The sequence below is a fragment of the Scyliorhinus canicula genome, chromosome 1 (assembly GCF_902713615.1).
Source record: "Scyliorhinus canicula chromosome 1, sScyCan1.1, whole genome shotgun sequence".
In the NCBI taxonomy this organism is placed as follows: domain Eukaryota; kingdom Metazoa; phylum Chordata; class Chondrichthyes; order Carcharhiniformes; family Scyliorhinidae; genus Scyliorhinus; species Scyliorhinus canicula.
Window position 1 is genome coordinate 57,669,913 of NC_052146.1, and position 17,464 is coordinate 57,687,376.

At 47.2% G+C, this 17,464-nt stretch overlaps 1 protein-coding gene and 1 pseudogene across 1 annotated transcript in view; one reads left to right on the plus strand and one right to left on the minus strand.

Moving 5' to 3' along the window:
* ksr2 (kinase suppressor of ras 2) overlaps positions 1–17,464 on the plus strand; it is a 592,582-nt gene that overhangs the window by 269,431 nt on the left and 305,687 nt on the right.
* On the minus strand, positions 2,591–2,691 carry LOC119978632 (annotated as a pseudogene).

Genomic DNA, 17,464 nt, shown 5'->3' on the forward strand with positions numbered 1-17,464 from the left:
TTCATAATCATCTGCCATTTCTGCTGCTAACCTTGCAGTTTTAACCCTCTGCTCTTCCACATGAGTTATCACTACATCAGGAATTAAGTTTTTAAGTATAATTTCTCTGAGAGCTTCATACCTTTGGTCTATTTTCAAAGCTCTTTGTCATGGGCCAGGGTTTAGAGAACCCCAAAGTGCATCATGGAGTTCACCTTACCCACAACTTTTAATAGATTGTGGTATGCACATGGCCCACTCTACAGCTGTGGTACAGCAGAAACGGAAAAGTATTTTTTAAAGCAAAACAGTGTTTATTCTATGAACTCAAGTTAACCTTTTGAAACATATAGTGAACATCTTAGCAACCATCAATTCAAATACAACCCCCAAAGAATACAACACTAAGTGATCCTTAATAACTTCCCAAACAACATCCAGAAGACAGAAAAAACACCTTTCAACAGAAGCACATCAGGTTTACATTCACTACTGAGAACATTTATAATTCTTAATTCACCAAATGATCAAGAGATAGTCTTTTAATGGCAGAGAGAACAACAGTACACCTTCTAGGTCTGGCTTCAGCTCCAACACTGAAAGTGAAACTAAAACATGCCCTGCAGCAAACAGCCTAAAATGAAAGTAAAAAGCTGACAGACAGCCCAGCTCCACTCACTCTCTGACATCACTGCAGTAGTAAACACCCATTTCCTCTCACTACAGATATTTATATACACACTCATCTATAAACACCCATTTATTAAAGGTACTCTCACATGACACCTTATCCACCTATCAAAATAACTCTGTTTGATCCTTTCAAACTCCATGTATGTTTGACCAGGTTCTTTCCATAAATTTCTAAACCTTTGTCTATAAGGCTTCAGGCACTAGTTCCTATGCACCTAAGATGGATTTTTTTCACCTCCTCATACGTCCTAGATACCTCCTCTGATAGTGATGCAAACACTTCACTAGCCCTACCTAACAGCTTTGTTTGAATCAGTAATACTCACATGTCCTGTGGCCATTTCATTTGTTTAGCTACCTTCTCAAATGAAATGATGAAGGCTTCTACCTCCTCATCAAACCTTGGCATGCTTGGACATATTTAAATAGATCCCCACCAAGCCTTCGACTATAACGTTCTTTCTCTTTATCCTCATCACTATCCTCAAACTACACGTTTCCCTTTACATCCGCCATTTTTAACTGACTGTCATGTTTCATGGCCATTTGCTGAACTTCAAACTCTCTCTCTTTTTCCCATTCTTCTCTCTCTTTTTCTTTTTCCCTGATCTGTACCTCCCTTTCTCTTTCTTGTTGTTCTGCTAGGGCTATTCTTTCTTTTTCCCTCATTTCATATTCAAGCTGCTTTAATTCTTTTTCATGTCCAAGTTGTTTAATCTGTAACTGAATTTTTGCCATTTCTAATGAGTCAGACTGTATCTCAGGCAATTTTAAATGCTCAGCTTCAGCCCTAAGTACCTCTTTTCGTATGTTGTCAGGTAACGTTAACTGCAATATTTTTGCCAAATCAAAAAGCCTTTTTTTAGTCTCTGTTCGTAAAATACTGTGTGTGATTTTCTCCACCCCCCAAAACATTTGAGCCTCTGAAAGAGCCATTGTCCACAACACATTCACTACTTAAAATGGAATACCACACCTGAAAAGCAAACACAAATATGCTCACCGCTCACTGTCTTTAAATTCCCTAAGCCAACCCAATCACAAAAGGTGGATTTTTATCCCACGAGCCCCCAATTTGTTATGGGCCAGGGTTTAGAGAACACCAAAGTATATCATGGAGTTCACCTGACTCACAACTTTGAATAGATTTTGGTTATGGGGAGCACAAGGGCCCACTTTACAGGTGTGATACAACAGAGATCTAAAGTATTTTTTAAACAAAAACAATGGGCGGGTTGCTCCCAGCCCTGGGCCGGGCTGGAGAATCCCTGCGACCTGCCCACACCGCCCCGATGCCGGCCCGCGATTCTCCTTGTTTGGTGCGGCGCTGGTCGCGGGCTGCTCTACGCGGCCGGCCCACCGATTCTCGGTCCGGGATGGGCCGAGCGGGCGTCATGGAAATGCTGAGTCCCACCGGCGCCGTCCACACCTGCTCTCAGCCGGGGGGAACTTGGCGTGGAAGGGTCGGGTGACGACCTGTGGGGCGTGAGGGGGTGCTCCGACCCCGGGGTAGAACATAGAACATAGAACATTACAGCGCAGTGCAGGCCCTTCAGCCCACGATGTTGCACCGTCCTGTGAAACCCTTCTAAAGTCCCTCTACACTATTCCCTTATCGTCCATATGCCTATCCAATGACCATTTGAATGCGTTTAGTGTTGGCAAGTCCACTACTGTTGTAGGCAGGGCATTCCACGCCCTTACTACTCTCTGAGTAAAGAACCTACCTCTGACATCTGTCCTATATCTATCTCCCCTCAATTTAAAGCTATGTCCCCTCGTGCTGGACATCACCATCCGAGGACAGAGGCTCTCGATGTCCACCCTATCTAATCCTCTTATCATCTTGTATGCCTCAATTAAGTCCCCTCTTAACCTGCTTCTCTCTAACGAAAACAGCCTCAAGTCCTTCAGCCTTTAAAATATGGAACGCTTCACGAATTTGCGTGTCATCCTTGTGCAGGGGCCATGTTCTCTGTATCGTTCCAATTTTAGTATATGTGCTGCCGAAGCGAGCACAGCCTCTCTGGCTGGGGCCTCCTTTCCTAAGCGCGGCCCCTGTAGTCCTGCGGCATGTTGCGTCGGGGCCGGCACGTTGAAGGAAGCCACTGCGCATGTGCGCGTTGGCGCCAGCGCCGCTGCACATGTGCGGATCCCGTGGCGCCCAGTTCGCGCCGGGATTGGCAGCTGGAGCAGCGTGAACTGCTCCAGCTCTGTGCTGGCCCCCTGTAGGGGCCAGAATTAGTCCTGGGAGCGGCCCGTTCATGATGTCATAAAACGTGACGACGTTTACGACGGCGTGGACACTCTGCCACGGGATGAGAGAATCCCGCTCAATGTTTATTCTATGAATCCAGTTAACATTTTATAAACACACAGTAAACATCTTATCAACTTCCAACAATGATACTTCCCCCAAAGATACAATCCTCTACAGTTAACCCTTTGTAACTTTCCTCACAACATCCATAAGTCATAAACCCTTTTTAACAAAGACCATGGGCGCGATTCTCCGCCCCCCACGCCGGGTGGGAGAATAGTGGGAGGGCCTCCCGACATTTTTCACGCCCTCCCGCTATTCTCCCCATGCCCGACCCACGCCGCGAATCGGCGCTCGCCGTTTTTTACGGCGAGCGGCGATTCTCTGAGGCCGAGCAGCCGGGCCTTCACGCCCGTTTCAGCACGGCCGTAACGGACGCACTCTTTTCCCTCCGCCGCCCCGCAAGATCAAGCCGCCACGTCTTGCGGGGCGGCTGAGGGAAAAGACGCCAACTGCGCATGCACGGGTTGGCGTTGTTCAACCTGCGCATGCGCGGCTGACGTCATCGGCCGCGTCAGCCGGCGTGACGGTTGACGTGTGGCCTTGCCGGCCGTCGTCAAGGCCACGCTGCCTTGACGCACGGGGCCGCGCTCCTAGCCCCGCCCGGGGTGGAGAATCGGCCCCGGAAGTGGGCGTGAAGAATGCCGTGGGTCACGGCCTGTCCCATGGCAGCCTTTACGATTCTCCGCATTTGTGGAGAATCCCGCCCCATAGGTTTGCATTCCTCACAGAAACAGGTGCTACTTTGAAATCATCAAGTGATCTGCAGACATTCTTTAGAGAGAGAGAGAGACCCAACATACACCTCCTTGGTTTGAATGCAGCTCTCCAACTGAAAACGAAATTAAAACTCAGCTACAAAACAGCTAGCTCAAAACGAAAGTAAAAAGCAGAGCTGGAGCCCAGCTCCACCCACACACTGACATCACTGCAGCCATTTGAGAAGACAAACATTTCTTAAAATGACATTCCCATGACACTCTGGTCAGACCCTATTTGGAGTGCTTTAGAACATAGAACAGTACAGCACAGAACAGGCCCTTCGGCCCTCGATGTTGTGCCGAGCCATGATCACCCTACTCAGACCCACGTATCCACCCTATACCCGTAACCCAACAACCCCCCCCCCCCCCCAACCTTGCTTTTTAGGACACTACGGGCAATTTAGCATGGCCAATCCACCTAACCCGCACATCTTTGGACTGTGGGAGGAAACCGGAGCACCCGGAGGAAACCCACGCACACACGGGGAGGACGTGCAGACTCCACACAGAGTCCACAAAACTTTGAGCAGTTTTGGGTCCTGTAGCTAAGTAGCTAAGGAAATATGGGGTGGCCATGGAAAGGCTCCAAAGGAGGTTCACAAAAATGATCACTGGAATGAAGAGCTTGTCCTATGAGGAGTGGTTGAGGACTCTGGGGTCTGTACTCGTTGGAGTTTAGAAGGGTGAAACTAACAGGATACTTAGAGGCCGAGATAGAGTGGATGTTGGAAGGATGTTTGCACTAGCAGGGAAATCTAGAACCCGAGGGCATTGCCTCAGACTGAAGGGATGATCTTTTAAAGCTGAGATGAGGAGGAATTTCTTCAGTCATGAGATGGTGAATCTGTGGAACTCTTTGCCGCAGAGGGCTGTGGGGGCCAAATCACTGAGTGTCTGTAAGACAGAGATAGATAGGTTCTTGATTAATAAGTGGATCAGGGGTTATGGGGAGAAGGCAGGAGAATGGGGATGAGAAAAATATCAGCCATGATTGAATGGCGGAGCAGACTCAATTCTGCTCTAATGTCATGGTTTTTTGAAAGAAAATTGGCAAATAACGACTCATACGTGGCCACATGTTTTTCTGTAGTTAAAATAACTAGCTGGTTATCATGAATGTCATCAATTATGGAGTAATTAACACCAGAGTTTCAAATTGACAGTCTTATAAAGCAGTAGAATGCTTGTTATAGGTGTACGTCCAGAGACAATGCCGTAGGAAACTGCCAAGTCCAACAGTCCGAACTTGACTTACTATGTCTCCACTTTCTAACAGTGAATTCTGATTTTAAGCTATAGCAATCAGGCAAGAGGGGGCACCAACTGGAGTGCCCATGGGGTTCAGGCTGCAATGACATCATTGGGGTCCAACTGCAATGTTTATTAGAATGCTGCACATGGATATGTAGTCATCTAGCCGTTCAATATGGCGGAATATGGAGTCACAGACAGACTATGCCAAAATGTTTCTCCTCTGTGGTGATCCACTGTGTGCACATGTATTAGGGGATGTAAGGTAGGACTGCACTACAGGTTTGCCGGTAGCCCCTGCCGGCTAGCTCCGTCCCGAAGGAGCCGTACAAATATGCATGACCTCCTCCTGATCAGCCACTTCGCCAGCTGCAGCAGGAGGCCACGCATCTGACTGTAATAAAGCCACAGTTGTACCAATCTGAGTCTTTCGTGCAATTGATCGTGCATCATCCTCCCTTTTGACTTTCTTTATGGAATGCTTCACTGGGCACCACAAGAGAGTTTAGGTCTCCCTGTCCCAGGCTTCCCCTCACTTCCCTGAGCGAATGGCCTTTCCTGTACACTTGCCAGCTGCTTACCTGGCTGTGGGGACTTTTTCTTGGTCACTGGGGAAGGCCTCCTGCTGCCAACATCCTTCTTCCACAAGCTGTTGGTTCCTGCCTGTGCCATGAAAGTCTCACTCACACTGCCGCGTTCTGAATGATTTGCCAACCACCTTGGCTCCTGCCCACATGACAGCTGCCCTGGGTGAAAATGTCATGAAATAACAAAAATTGATACACCGTTAAAATGCAACAGATCATAAACTGTGTTCTATTGTAGACTATTCACAAAAGATGCTCGTACTAATGGTTGCAATTTCCTCTTCCCCTTGTTTTCCTCTTCCCTTCGTGTTTTTAACTCTTTCCCTTCCCTTATAAGAAAAGGATCTTGTGGCACAGTGGTAGAATCCTTACCTCTGGACAAGAAGCTCCAGGTTCAATTCCAACGCCAGTACTTGTTTGTCTTCATAATATGGATGGATAGGCTGATAATTAGCTGAAGAATCCTTCCACCACTTTCCCCACCATTCCCCCAAAGGGGAAAAAGCAGTGAGGGTATGAAGATACATCTAGGAAAAAGAGAAGCAACTGCACAGACTGGAAATCCACCGTATGAGGTGGTACAGCATTAATCTTTTTAAGAAATCAAGACAGAAAACTATCCTTGTCACGGATTATTGACATGAAATAGAACATCGAAAAAACACATCCCCACTTAAGTAACAGAGAAATTTCACATAAATGTACAGTCTACTGTATGTTTGAACTATATTATTTATATCATTAGGTAATGGTGCAAGGTTTCAGAAAATGTTGCTCTATATGTCAGTATGTTCCAATCCCTGAGCTTAAACAACTTTGCACTGAAAGTTTCACCTCAACAGAATGCTGCATTTAGGATGTGGAAAAGCCTTGCATTTTGTGAACAAAGTTACATTCGTTTTTATGATAGTTCCATGATTTAGATAGTCTAAAATAATTTTTTTAAGAAAAAGACACTTCAAGGTCTAAAGTAAATCATTTGGGATAAGTGGATGTTTTTCAGTCACATTCTGGATTGAACCGCTTTGTATTGTTAAAACGCTTTTGCCACAGGTGGCTGCATACAGGCGAGTAATTTACATTTTAACAGTCATAAAAATACAGTTGCAAAATGTTTTTTGGCTGCAACAGATAAAGAAGAAAAAATATACATCCACATTTAATTGGAAAACAGATCAAAGAGGTAGGCATCTTGTAGCACTTCCAATTCTAAATGTCATTTATGAGCTCAGTATTTTTCTTAGTCACAGAAGATAATTACTTTATGATTCAATGACATGATTTTTCAATCTGGGCCAATTAATTAATTTTATGGTAGTGTATGATGAACTTCGATGCTGCACATGCAATTCTACACTGCAGCTTTCATTTAGAATGAAATTCATATAACACTGTCAATTTAGCGATAATCAGTGGATAACTGAAAATGGCAGCTCCATTTATTTTTAGTGGCGCATTTCTTATGATGCATGAAGGTGTACTATAAAAGTAGATGATGTGTATAAAAACAAGCTTGCTATCAACACATTTAATAACATGTGGGTTTAAAATAAAAAGTTAGATGATGCAGTATTTCATTTCAGCTTGGGTGACTTTGGAAATTGGCTTGTGTGCCGAGCTATTTTTTTTCAAGAGTGGAGGTGGAGTGAGAAAGAATTTAGTAATTTATATCCTGCTGCGAAAGATATCCAGTGCAAGGATTTTGAATGGTTTAGTGGTGACCACCCTAAAAAGCACGTTGCATTCTCAGAATCTGCAGCATCCAAAGATAGTGTGAACATCTGGAAAATATTAGGAACGAGATGTACAGCCAATATTTCAAAGTGGCATATGTCAAGATGGGTTTCATAGTGCAACTGAAAATGAATGACTGCCACTTCCATTTGATCATAAGTGGCAGGTTTGTATTTCCTGTGGTTCCTGACATTGAGCTGTCTCTATTTAAAATGATACACCTACCATCTGAAAGACTTCAGTGTTTTGAAAATTCAGCACCTCTGCAAATTCAGTCTGTAGACTTGAAACTGATTTTATAAGTATCTAAACTCAACCTCTGCAATGCTGCTGTCATTTAATTTAATTCTAAATAATCTTGAACAGCCCGTGATGAGGTTTAACTAATAATCTGTCAGTTTGGGTTCAACATAATTTAACATCAAATTGATAGAAGTTAACAGAAGGAATACTGATTGTTTGATTTTTATAAATGGATTGAGGCAAATTTCCCGATGATAATTATTCATTGCTACTTGGTGCAGCACAATAGGATAAGATATGTATCAAAAATTAAGCCCATTGTAATTGAATTGTGCCATGATGATTGTTAGGTTGGTGATGGCTTCATATATTTGATGTGGAGCGCTTTGAGTCAAAACGCATTGATCTTAGTCGTGTGGAAGATCTAAACTGCAAATGAAAAAAATGAGACAAAATGAAAAAAACGAGCTTGGTTTTGTCCAGGTTTCCCTTTTCTGTTAATGGGTAAATTATTCACTGATTCCCTGACTGACCACAAGACTGCCTATTTGTGATTTGGTGCTCTTTGAGATTTCAATGTAGGAACACGAGTCGGCCATTCAATCCCTCGAGGCTATTCTACAATTTTGTTAGATCATGACTGATCGCTATCTCAATTCCATTGACCCTCCTTCATGTCTCTTGACAACAACAATTTCAGTCTTGATCATTTCAACAGGAGGTTGCACATGGTTCCACTTAAATGTGTATAAAGCAGAAAATTTGCATGTTGCAATATATATGCATAAATTTGGAAACAGGTAGCTACGTAATTCAGTTTGAATCCAATATGAAGTTTATTTAATTCCTGAATTCCTGGGGCTGGAGAAGGTAGACAGCTTGAGTTCCACACGGTGGTGATTGTAGTAGGGTGGGGAATGCGAAATTGTTTGTGGCACGGACAAATTTGAAGTCTCAGGAAAAAAAGGGACAGTGGCAGGATGGATTTGAATTTGGTTTAGCAACAGCACACAGAAAATAATAAGTAATGGTTGTTTTTCAAACTGGTGGTATGTATACAGTGGAGCTCCAGTGGTACTGAGCCCACTGCTTTTCTTGATATATATATTCATGACTAGATAATGTCAGGGCCTTTCATGCATCGGTGCAGACTCGATGGGCCGAAGGGCCTCTTCTGCACTGCAGTATTCTGTGATTATGTGACCAAATTGTGCAGGGCGCAATTTCAAAATTTGCCGATGATATAAAATTTGCAAGTATTGTGAACTGTGAAGAGGATAGTGATATATTTCTAGAGGACATAGGCTGATGGAGTGGACAGACTCATGGCAGATCGAAGGCTCAATTTAACGGAAAGAAAACAGAGTCCTGTTTTGGCCATGAATAGCAGGGTGTTTCTTGGAGCCTGCAGCACAGAGAATGACCCCGCTATCAAATGGGACTTTGTTTTTTTGGGAGGTCTCTGCAGGAAACACCCTGTCGAGGCCGCACGTACCTCACTTCCGGAAGAGAATGGGGTGCCATTTTAAATCTCTCAGCCCCCTCACCGCAGCTCCTGTACCTCCCAACTCCCAACTCATCGAGACCCCATGCACTCCGGTCCGATTCCCAGCATGGGCAACCTGGCACTTGGACACCTTGGCACTGCCATCCTGCATCCTGGCAGTACCCCTGCCAGCTTGACAGTGCCACCTGGGCACCATGACATTGTCAGGGTGGTACCTGGGTGGCACTGCCAGGGTGCCTGGATGGCACTGTCAGGGTGCTAGGCTGGTATTGCCATGTGCCTGGGTGGCATCAAAGGTGCCAAAGTACCACCTTGCCCAGAGCCTGACCACCCAGTGGCCCCAATCGCTGGGAGACCCCCCTAGGTGCCGGTAGGCTTGGTCCACGTTTGTGGAAACCAGTGCTAAACGGCGTCTGCTCAGATTCTCTAAGGTGAGGCCATTAGATCCTGCGCCTTGGATAACTCTGGCGCGATAGGAGATAGGGGAAGCGTTAAATGGATATTTTTCGTCAGTGTTTACACTGGAGAAAGATAATGTTGTCGAGGAGAATACTCAGGTTCAGTCGACCAGGCTAGATGGAATTGAGGTTCACAAGGAGGAGGTGTTAGCAATTTTGGAAAGTGTAAAAATAGATAAGTCCCCTGGGCCAGATGGGATTTATCCTAGGATTCTCTGGGAAGCCAGGGAGGAGATTGCAGGGCCTTTGTCCTTGATCTTTATGTCGTCTTTGTCGACAGGAATAGTGCCGGAAGACTGGAGGATAGCAAATGTTGTCCCCTTGTTCAAGAAGGGGAGTAGAGACAACCCTGGTAATTATAGACCTGTGAGCCTTACTTCGGTTGTGGGTAAAATGTTGGAAAAAGTTATAAGAGATAGGGTTTATAATCATCTTGAAAAGAACAAGTTGATTAGCGATAGTCAACACGGTTTTGTGAAGGGTAGGTCATGCCTCACAAACCTTATTGAGTTTTTTGAGAAGGTGACCAAACAGGTGGATGAGGGTAAAGCGGTTGATGTGATGTATATGGATTTCAGTAAGGCATTTGATAAGGTTCCACACAGTAGGCTATTGCAGAAAATAAGGAAGTATGGGATTGAAGGTGATTTAGCGGTTTGGATCAGTAGTTGGCTAGCTGAAAGATGGTTGATGGCAAATGTTCATCCTGGAGTTCAGTTACTAGTGGTGTACTGCAAGGATCTGTTTTGGGGCCACTGCTGTTTGTCATTTTTATAAATGACCTGGAAGAGGGTGTAGAAGGATGGGTTAGTAAATTTGCAGATGACACAAAGGTCGGTGGAGTTGTGGATAGTGCTGAAGGATGTTATACGATACAGAGGGACATAGATAAGCTGCAGAGCTGGGCTGAGAGGTGGCAGATGGAGTTTAATACGGAAAAGTGTGAGGTGGTTCACTTTGGAAGGAGTAACAGGACTGCAGAGTACTGGGCTAATGGCAAGATTCTTGGTAGTGTAGATGAACAGAGAGATCTCGGCATCCAGGTACATAAATCCCTGAAAGTTGCCACCCAGGTTAATAGGGCTGTTAAGAAGGCCTTTATCAGTAGGGGGATTGAGTTTCGGAGCCACAAGGTCATGCTGCAGCTGTACATAACTCTGGTGCGGCCGCTCCTGGAGTACTGCGTGCAGTTCTGGTCACCACATTATAGGAAGGGTGTGGAAGCTTTGGAAAGGGTTCAGAGGATATTTACTAGGATGTTGCCTGGTATGGAGGGAAGGTCTTACGAGGAAAGGCTCAGGGACTTGAGGCTGTTTTCGTTAGAGAGGAGAAGGCTGAGAGATGACTTAATAGAGACATATAAGATAGTCAGAGGGTTAGATAGGGTGGACAGTGAGAGTCTCTTTCCTCGGATGGTGATGACCAACACGAGGGGACATAGCTTTAAATTGAGGGGTAGTAGATATAGGACAGATGTCAGAGGCAGTTTCTTTACTCAGAGAGTAGTAGGGGTGTGGAACACCCTGCCTGCAAAAGTAGTAGACTCGCCAACTTTAAGGGCATTTAAGTGGTCACTGGATAGACATATGGATGAAAATGGAATAGTGTAGGTCAGATAGGCTTCAGATGGTTTCACAGGTCGGCGCAACATCGAGGGCCGAAGGGCCTGTACTGCGCTGTAATGTTCTATGTTCTATGTTCTATGAACACATTTAAGTGAGCTTAACTACACATTTAAATATGCAGATCTGGATCACGCCCACAATGGGCAGGATCCAGATCACGACACCTCGCAAAATCTCGTTAGATCTTGCCAGGCGTAATGAGCTTTGGAAATCTCACGAGAGGCCTCTCCCGAGATTTACTGGCCTCGGCGCACCCTGAGCCGGGCACAACGAGGCTGTTAGATCAAACCTTTAATCATTCAATGATTTGATGCTTCTATCCCAACTCGAAAATTGTAGAATGTTTACAGTAAAGAAGGAGGCCATTCAACTCATTGAGTCTGCACTCGCTCTCCTAATGAGCAATTCACCTAGTGCCATTCCCTCGCCTTCCCCCTGTAACACTACACATTCTTCCTTTTCAGATAACTCTCCAATTCCTTCTCGAATGCTCAATTGAACCTGCCTCCACCACACACTCAGACAGTGCATTCCAGATCCTGACTACTAAACTGCATGAAAACAATATTCCTCATGTCGCCATTGCTTCTTTTGCAAATTACCTTAAAACTGTGCCCCCCTCATTCTTGATCCTTTCATGAATGGGAACAGTTTCTTCCTAACTACTCTGTCCAGACCGATCATGATTTCAAATACCTCTCCTCTTAACCTTTTCTTCTTGAAGGAAAATAGTCCCCATGTCTCCAGTCTTTAATTGAAGACTCTCATTCGTGGAACCATTCTTCTGAATCTTATTTGCAGCCTTCCTTCACATCTTTCCTAATGTGTGGCACTTGGAATTGATGCAATACTCCAATTGAGGCCAAACCAGTGTTTTACACTAGTTTAACATAACCTCCTTAGAGACGTCCGGTTGCGACCATGGAGTGAATGGTCACATATAGGGCAGCCCCTCCTTAAAGTCACAGAAAAGAGCTTTTTTAACCCAATACTGGGTGGAATTTTGATGAAAAGGCGCAGGTGAATGTTAGAGGAGTAGCTTCTCCCAGGAGTGATATGTCTGCTGGTCACCAGACCTGGCAGAAAACAGTGAGAGATTTGGCTGAAAAGTTCGAACAGTCTTGTGCTAGAGCAACAGCCTCTTTAAACATGCAGACAGGGGAAGGGCTGATGCAAGGTGGAAGACCCTAAATACAAGATGGCTTTTATCAAGGAGGAATTCCATCAACAGAGGAAAGAAATGTGTGAGGATCACGCAAGGCCATTGAAGAAGCTGTGGCATCACTGAAGAGTTCTCTGGGTGGAGAGGTGTTTGGAGGTGCAGGGGCCACAGATTCGGGAGATCGAAGGAGTAATCTCAGACCACAGCGATCGTGTGGTGGCTCTGGAGGTGGAGGTGTGGCTCCTAGGGGACCTGTGTAAAATGTTGAGGGCAAAGCTGGAGGAGCAGGAGAATACCTCAAGAAGGCAGAACCTGCGAATAGCTGCTTGAAGGAGTGGAAGGTGTGAGTGCCACGAGGTACGTCTCTAAGCTGCTGGCGGGGCTGATGGCAGAAGGGGTGCTGGATAAGGTGCCTGAAGTGGACCGAGCGCATAGGTGCCTGAGGCAGAAGCCTAGAGCTGGGGAGCTGCCGCAGGCGGTGATCGTGAAGCTCCACAAATTTGTGGAGAATGAGATGATTCTGCGATGGGCCAGGGAGAAGTGTACCTGCGACTGGGAGGGCAATAATGTCCGAATTTATCAGGACATCCGAGCTGAGTAGGCAAAGTGGCGGGCAGGTTTCAGCAAGGCCAAGGCTGTACTGTACCAGTGGCAGATCAGGATTGGGGTGCTCTACCTGGCGAAATTATGAGTGACGTTCAGAGTTTGAAGTGGGTGTAGAGATTGGGTGATTTTCATCTTTTTTTGAAGGGGGGCTTTGCTGTTTAATGTTAAGATTGTAAGGAGCTGTAGGGATGAAATGTTTATGTGAGGGTGGATGTTCCCATCCCCCGTCCTGTTTTATGGGACTGTTTGTGATTAACATTTGTTTGTTTGCTTTTGGAGAAGGCTGCCTGGAGTTGAGGAGAAGTCCTTGTTTGGGTCGCGGTGGGTAAGATCAGCAGGGAGCCTTTGTCCTTGAGCTGAGGAGGGGGGGAGGGAGTGGGAGGTCATTGGGAGGTGCCTTTGGGCAGGGGCAGCCGCGCTAGCAGGTTATGCTGGTGAATGGAAGGGAGGTGGTGGGGGAGGAGGCTGAAAGGGGTGGCGGGGGGAAAGGGGAAGTGGGAGGGAAGAAGGAGAAGGGGAAAGGGGGGGTGGCTGCTGCGACATGGAAAGAAGTGAGAGATGACATGGTCAGGGGCGGAGAAAGGGGCCATCTGGGATGGGCTAGGTATAGGGTGGAATTAAGGGGGCAGGAGGTAAGTAGGGAAGATGACGGACGGTAGAGGGGATTGGAGGTGTAAGCCTCCGGTAAGGTTGGTAATATGGAACGTCCGGGGACTGAATGGGGCGATTAAAAGGTTGTGGGTGTCCGCGCACCTCATGAGCTTGAACACGGGGTGGTCTTTCTGCAGGAGACGCATCTCCGTGTGAAGAACAGGTTAGGTTAAGGAAGGGGTGAGTCGGGCAGGTTTTTTGCTCGGGGTTTGATTTGAAATCGCAGGGAGTGCCGATTTAAATGAGCAAACAAATGGGATTCGTGAGTGCGAAGATCAGGTATCTGGGTGGGAGATATGCGATTGTGAATGGAGTATTGGAAGGGGCACCAGTAGTGTTGATAACTGTGTATGCCCCAAATTGGGATGATGGAGGTTTTATGAGGGGGTTGCTGGCAGCGATCCCTGATTTGGACATGCACCAGTTGATCATGGGAGGAGATTTTAACTGTGTCCTGGAGCCGAGGGTGGATAGGTCGAGCCCCAGGTCAATGGGTAGGGTATGAATGGCAAGGGAGCTGGGGGGTTTCTGGAGAGGCTGGTTATGGTGGATCCATGGTGCTTTCAGAACTCAGGGGAAGCGAGTATTCCTTCTTTTCACATGTCCACAAGGTGTATTCGAGGATTGATTACTTTGTAGTGAGTCGGGAGGTTTTGGTTGGGGTGGAGGGGGCAGAGTATGCGGGGATAGTTATCTCGGACCATGAACCCCATTGGCTGGAGATTCAGTTTAGATCAAGACGAGAGCAGAGGCCGGGGTGGAGGTTTGACTCAGGGTTGTTGGCGGATGGAGGTTTTTGTGATAAGGTACGGGGGGCGATTAAGAAGTATGTGGAGTTGAATCAGAATGGGGAGGTGTTGGCGGGCAATTTTTTGGGAAGCACTGAAGGCAGTGGTCCAGGGAGAAAGAAAGGCGTACGAAACATGACCATCTAGTGAGCGAGATAGTGGAGGTGGACAGGGAATATTCGAGGGTGCCCACCATGGAGGGATTGTCGAGGAGGAAAATGTTGCAGGGGCAGTTTGACAGGCTGGCAATGGGGAGGGCGGTAGGGCAACTGCATAGGGTAAGGGGGGGTGTAATATGAGTATGGGGAGAAGGCGAGCCGCATGCTGGCGCATCAGCTGCAGAAGCAGGCTGCGTCCAGGGAAATATTGAAGATATGGACTGGAGCTGGGGATGTGGAGTTGGAGCCAGAAAAGATAAATGAGCCATTTAGAGAGTACTACCAGGGACTTTATGAGGCGGACCCAGGGGGAGAGGAGGGAGTGCTGGAAAAGGTGGAATTTCCCCAGGAGGAGGAAGCAAAGAGGCAGGCATTGGAGGAGCCCCTGGGGTTGAGGGAGGTGCTGGATAGTATCAGGGGCATGAAGTAGGGGAAGGCCCCTGGGCCAGATGTGTACCCGGGGGAATTTTATAAGGAATTTGCGGCGGACCTGGCACCACATCTGTTGTGGGCGTTTATTGAAGCACTGGAGAATGGGGAGTTGCCGGAGACGATGACGCAGCTGTAATCACACTAATCCCCAACATAGGGAAGGACCCGGTGGAATGTGGGTCATATAGACCCATATCATTATTGAACATGGATGTGAAATTATTGACTATGTTGTTGGCGGGGAGGATGGAGGATTGTGTCCCAGGGGTAGGTGCAGAAGATCAAACAGGCTTCGTGAAGGGCAGGCAGCTTGCGTGTAATATAAGACGGCTGTTGAATGTGGTGATTAATCCGTCAGGGGCTCTGGTACCGGATGTGGTGGTGTCTATGGACGTGGGGACAACATTTAGTCGGGTGGAGTGGTGGTACTAGTTAGAAGTTTTGGAAAGGTTTGGATTTGGGCCAAGATTTTGTGGCATGGATGCGGTTGCTGTATGTGACACCAAGGGCGAGGGTGAGGACGAATATGAGCTCATGAAGTTTTGACTTACATAGGGGTACGAGGCAGGGGTGCCCACTGTTGCCATTCTTGTTTGCGCTGGCTGTAGAGCCGTTGGCGATGGATCTCAGGGGGTCGGCGGAGTTGCGGGCGATTATGAGGGGACAGAGGGAGCATGGGGTGTCGCTCTATGCCAATGACCTCTTGCTATATGTTTTGGATCCATTGGAGAGTATGGGAAGGATTATGGTCCTATTGGGGATGTTTGGAGGGTTCTCAGGGTACAAACTGAATGTAGGGAAAAGCGAGGTATTCATGGTGAATGAGCTGGGACAGCGGGCTAATTTAGGGGAGATGCCATTTAAGGTAATGAGGGATAGGTTTCGGTATTTGGGGATTCAGGTGGCGAGGGAATGGACGGGGCTCCATAAGTGGAACTTAACGAAGCTGGTGGAGGATGCTAGGGAGGCTCTTAGGAGGTGGGATACACAGCACTTAATGTTGGCAGGGAGGATCCAAGTGGTGAAAATGAATATTCTGCTGAGGTTCTTGATGTCTTTCAGGCTCCCCCGATCTTTATGCCAAAGGCCTTTTTTTGGAAAGTGGACACGATCATCTCAGACTTTGCATGGGAGGGGAAGGTGCCAAGGGTGGGGAGGACCCTGCTATAGAGACAGAGGCAGCAGGGGGTGTTGGCGTTACCAAACTTGCTTCATTATTATTGAACGGCGAATGTGGACAAGGTACGGCGGTGGTAGGAAGGAGAAGGGGTAGAGTGGGTTAGGATGGAGGAGGAATCTTGTAAGGGGTTCAGTTTGAGGGCTATGGTGATGGCAGCGTTGCCAATGGCTCTGAGTAGGTATTCAGGGAGCCCAGTGGTGCAGTCCATGGTGAAGATGTGGAATCAGCTGAGGAGGCATTTTAGGATGGAAGGGATGTCGGTGCTGACGCTGCTGTGTGAGAATCGTGTGTTTGAGCAGGGTGGGGTGGGGGGGGGGGGGGGGTGGTGATGGATGGTGTATAGAGGAGGTGGTAGGAAGTGGGGCTGGTCAAGGTGAGGGATTTGTATTTGGAGGAAGGTTTCGCCAGTCTGGAGGAGCTAAGGGAGAGGGTAGAGCTGCCGAGAGGTAGTGAGTTCAGGTATCTGCAGGTTAAGGACTTTGCTCGATAGGTCTGGAGGGGGTTCCCGAGGTTCCTGGGATACACCCTGCTGGTGCGACTGCTGCTTCCGGATGTGGAAAGGGAAGGAAAAATTGGGATATCTACAAGTGGCTGGGGGAGCAGGGAGGTGAGCAGGTGGTGAAGATCAAGGAGAAATGGAATGCGGAGTTGGGAATGGAGATCAATTGGGGAGTATGGAGTGAGGTACTGCGAAGGGTAAACGGGACCTCCTCCTGTGCAAGGATGAACCTCGTACAGTTTGAGGTGGTGCACAGGATGCATTTGACTCGGGCGAGAATGAGTGAATTCTTTCAGGGTGTAACAGGGTGTGAGAGGTGTGGGCGGGGGCCAACGAATTACATGCACATGTGAAATGAAAAATGAAATGAAAATCGCTTATTGTCACGAGTAGGCTTCAATGAAGTTACTGTGAAAAGCCCCTAGTCGCCACTATTCCGGCGCCTGTCCGGGGAGGCTGGTACGGGAATCGAACCGTGCTGCTGGCCTGCTTGGTCTGCTTTAAAAGCCAGCGATTTAGCCTGGTGAGCTAAACCAGCCCCTCCCCATGTTTAGGGGTTGTGAAAAATTGAGAAGGTTTTGGGTGGGAGTCGCGGTCTTAACCAGGGTAGTGGAGGAGAAGGTGGACCCGGACCCTGTGGTGGCGATGCTTGGGGTTTCAGAGAAGCCCGAGCTCATGTAGAGGAGGAAGGCCGATGTTGTGGCCTTTGCCTCTCTGATTGCACGGCAGCAAATTTTGCTGGAGTGGTGGTCGGCATCGCCACTGGGGGTAGCGTCATGGTTGGGTGACCTGTACGACTTCCTTCGGTTGGAGAAGATAAAGTATGA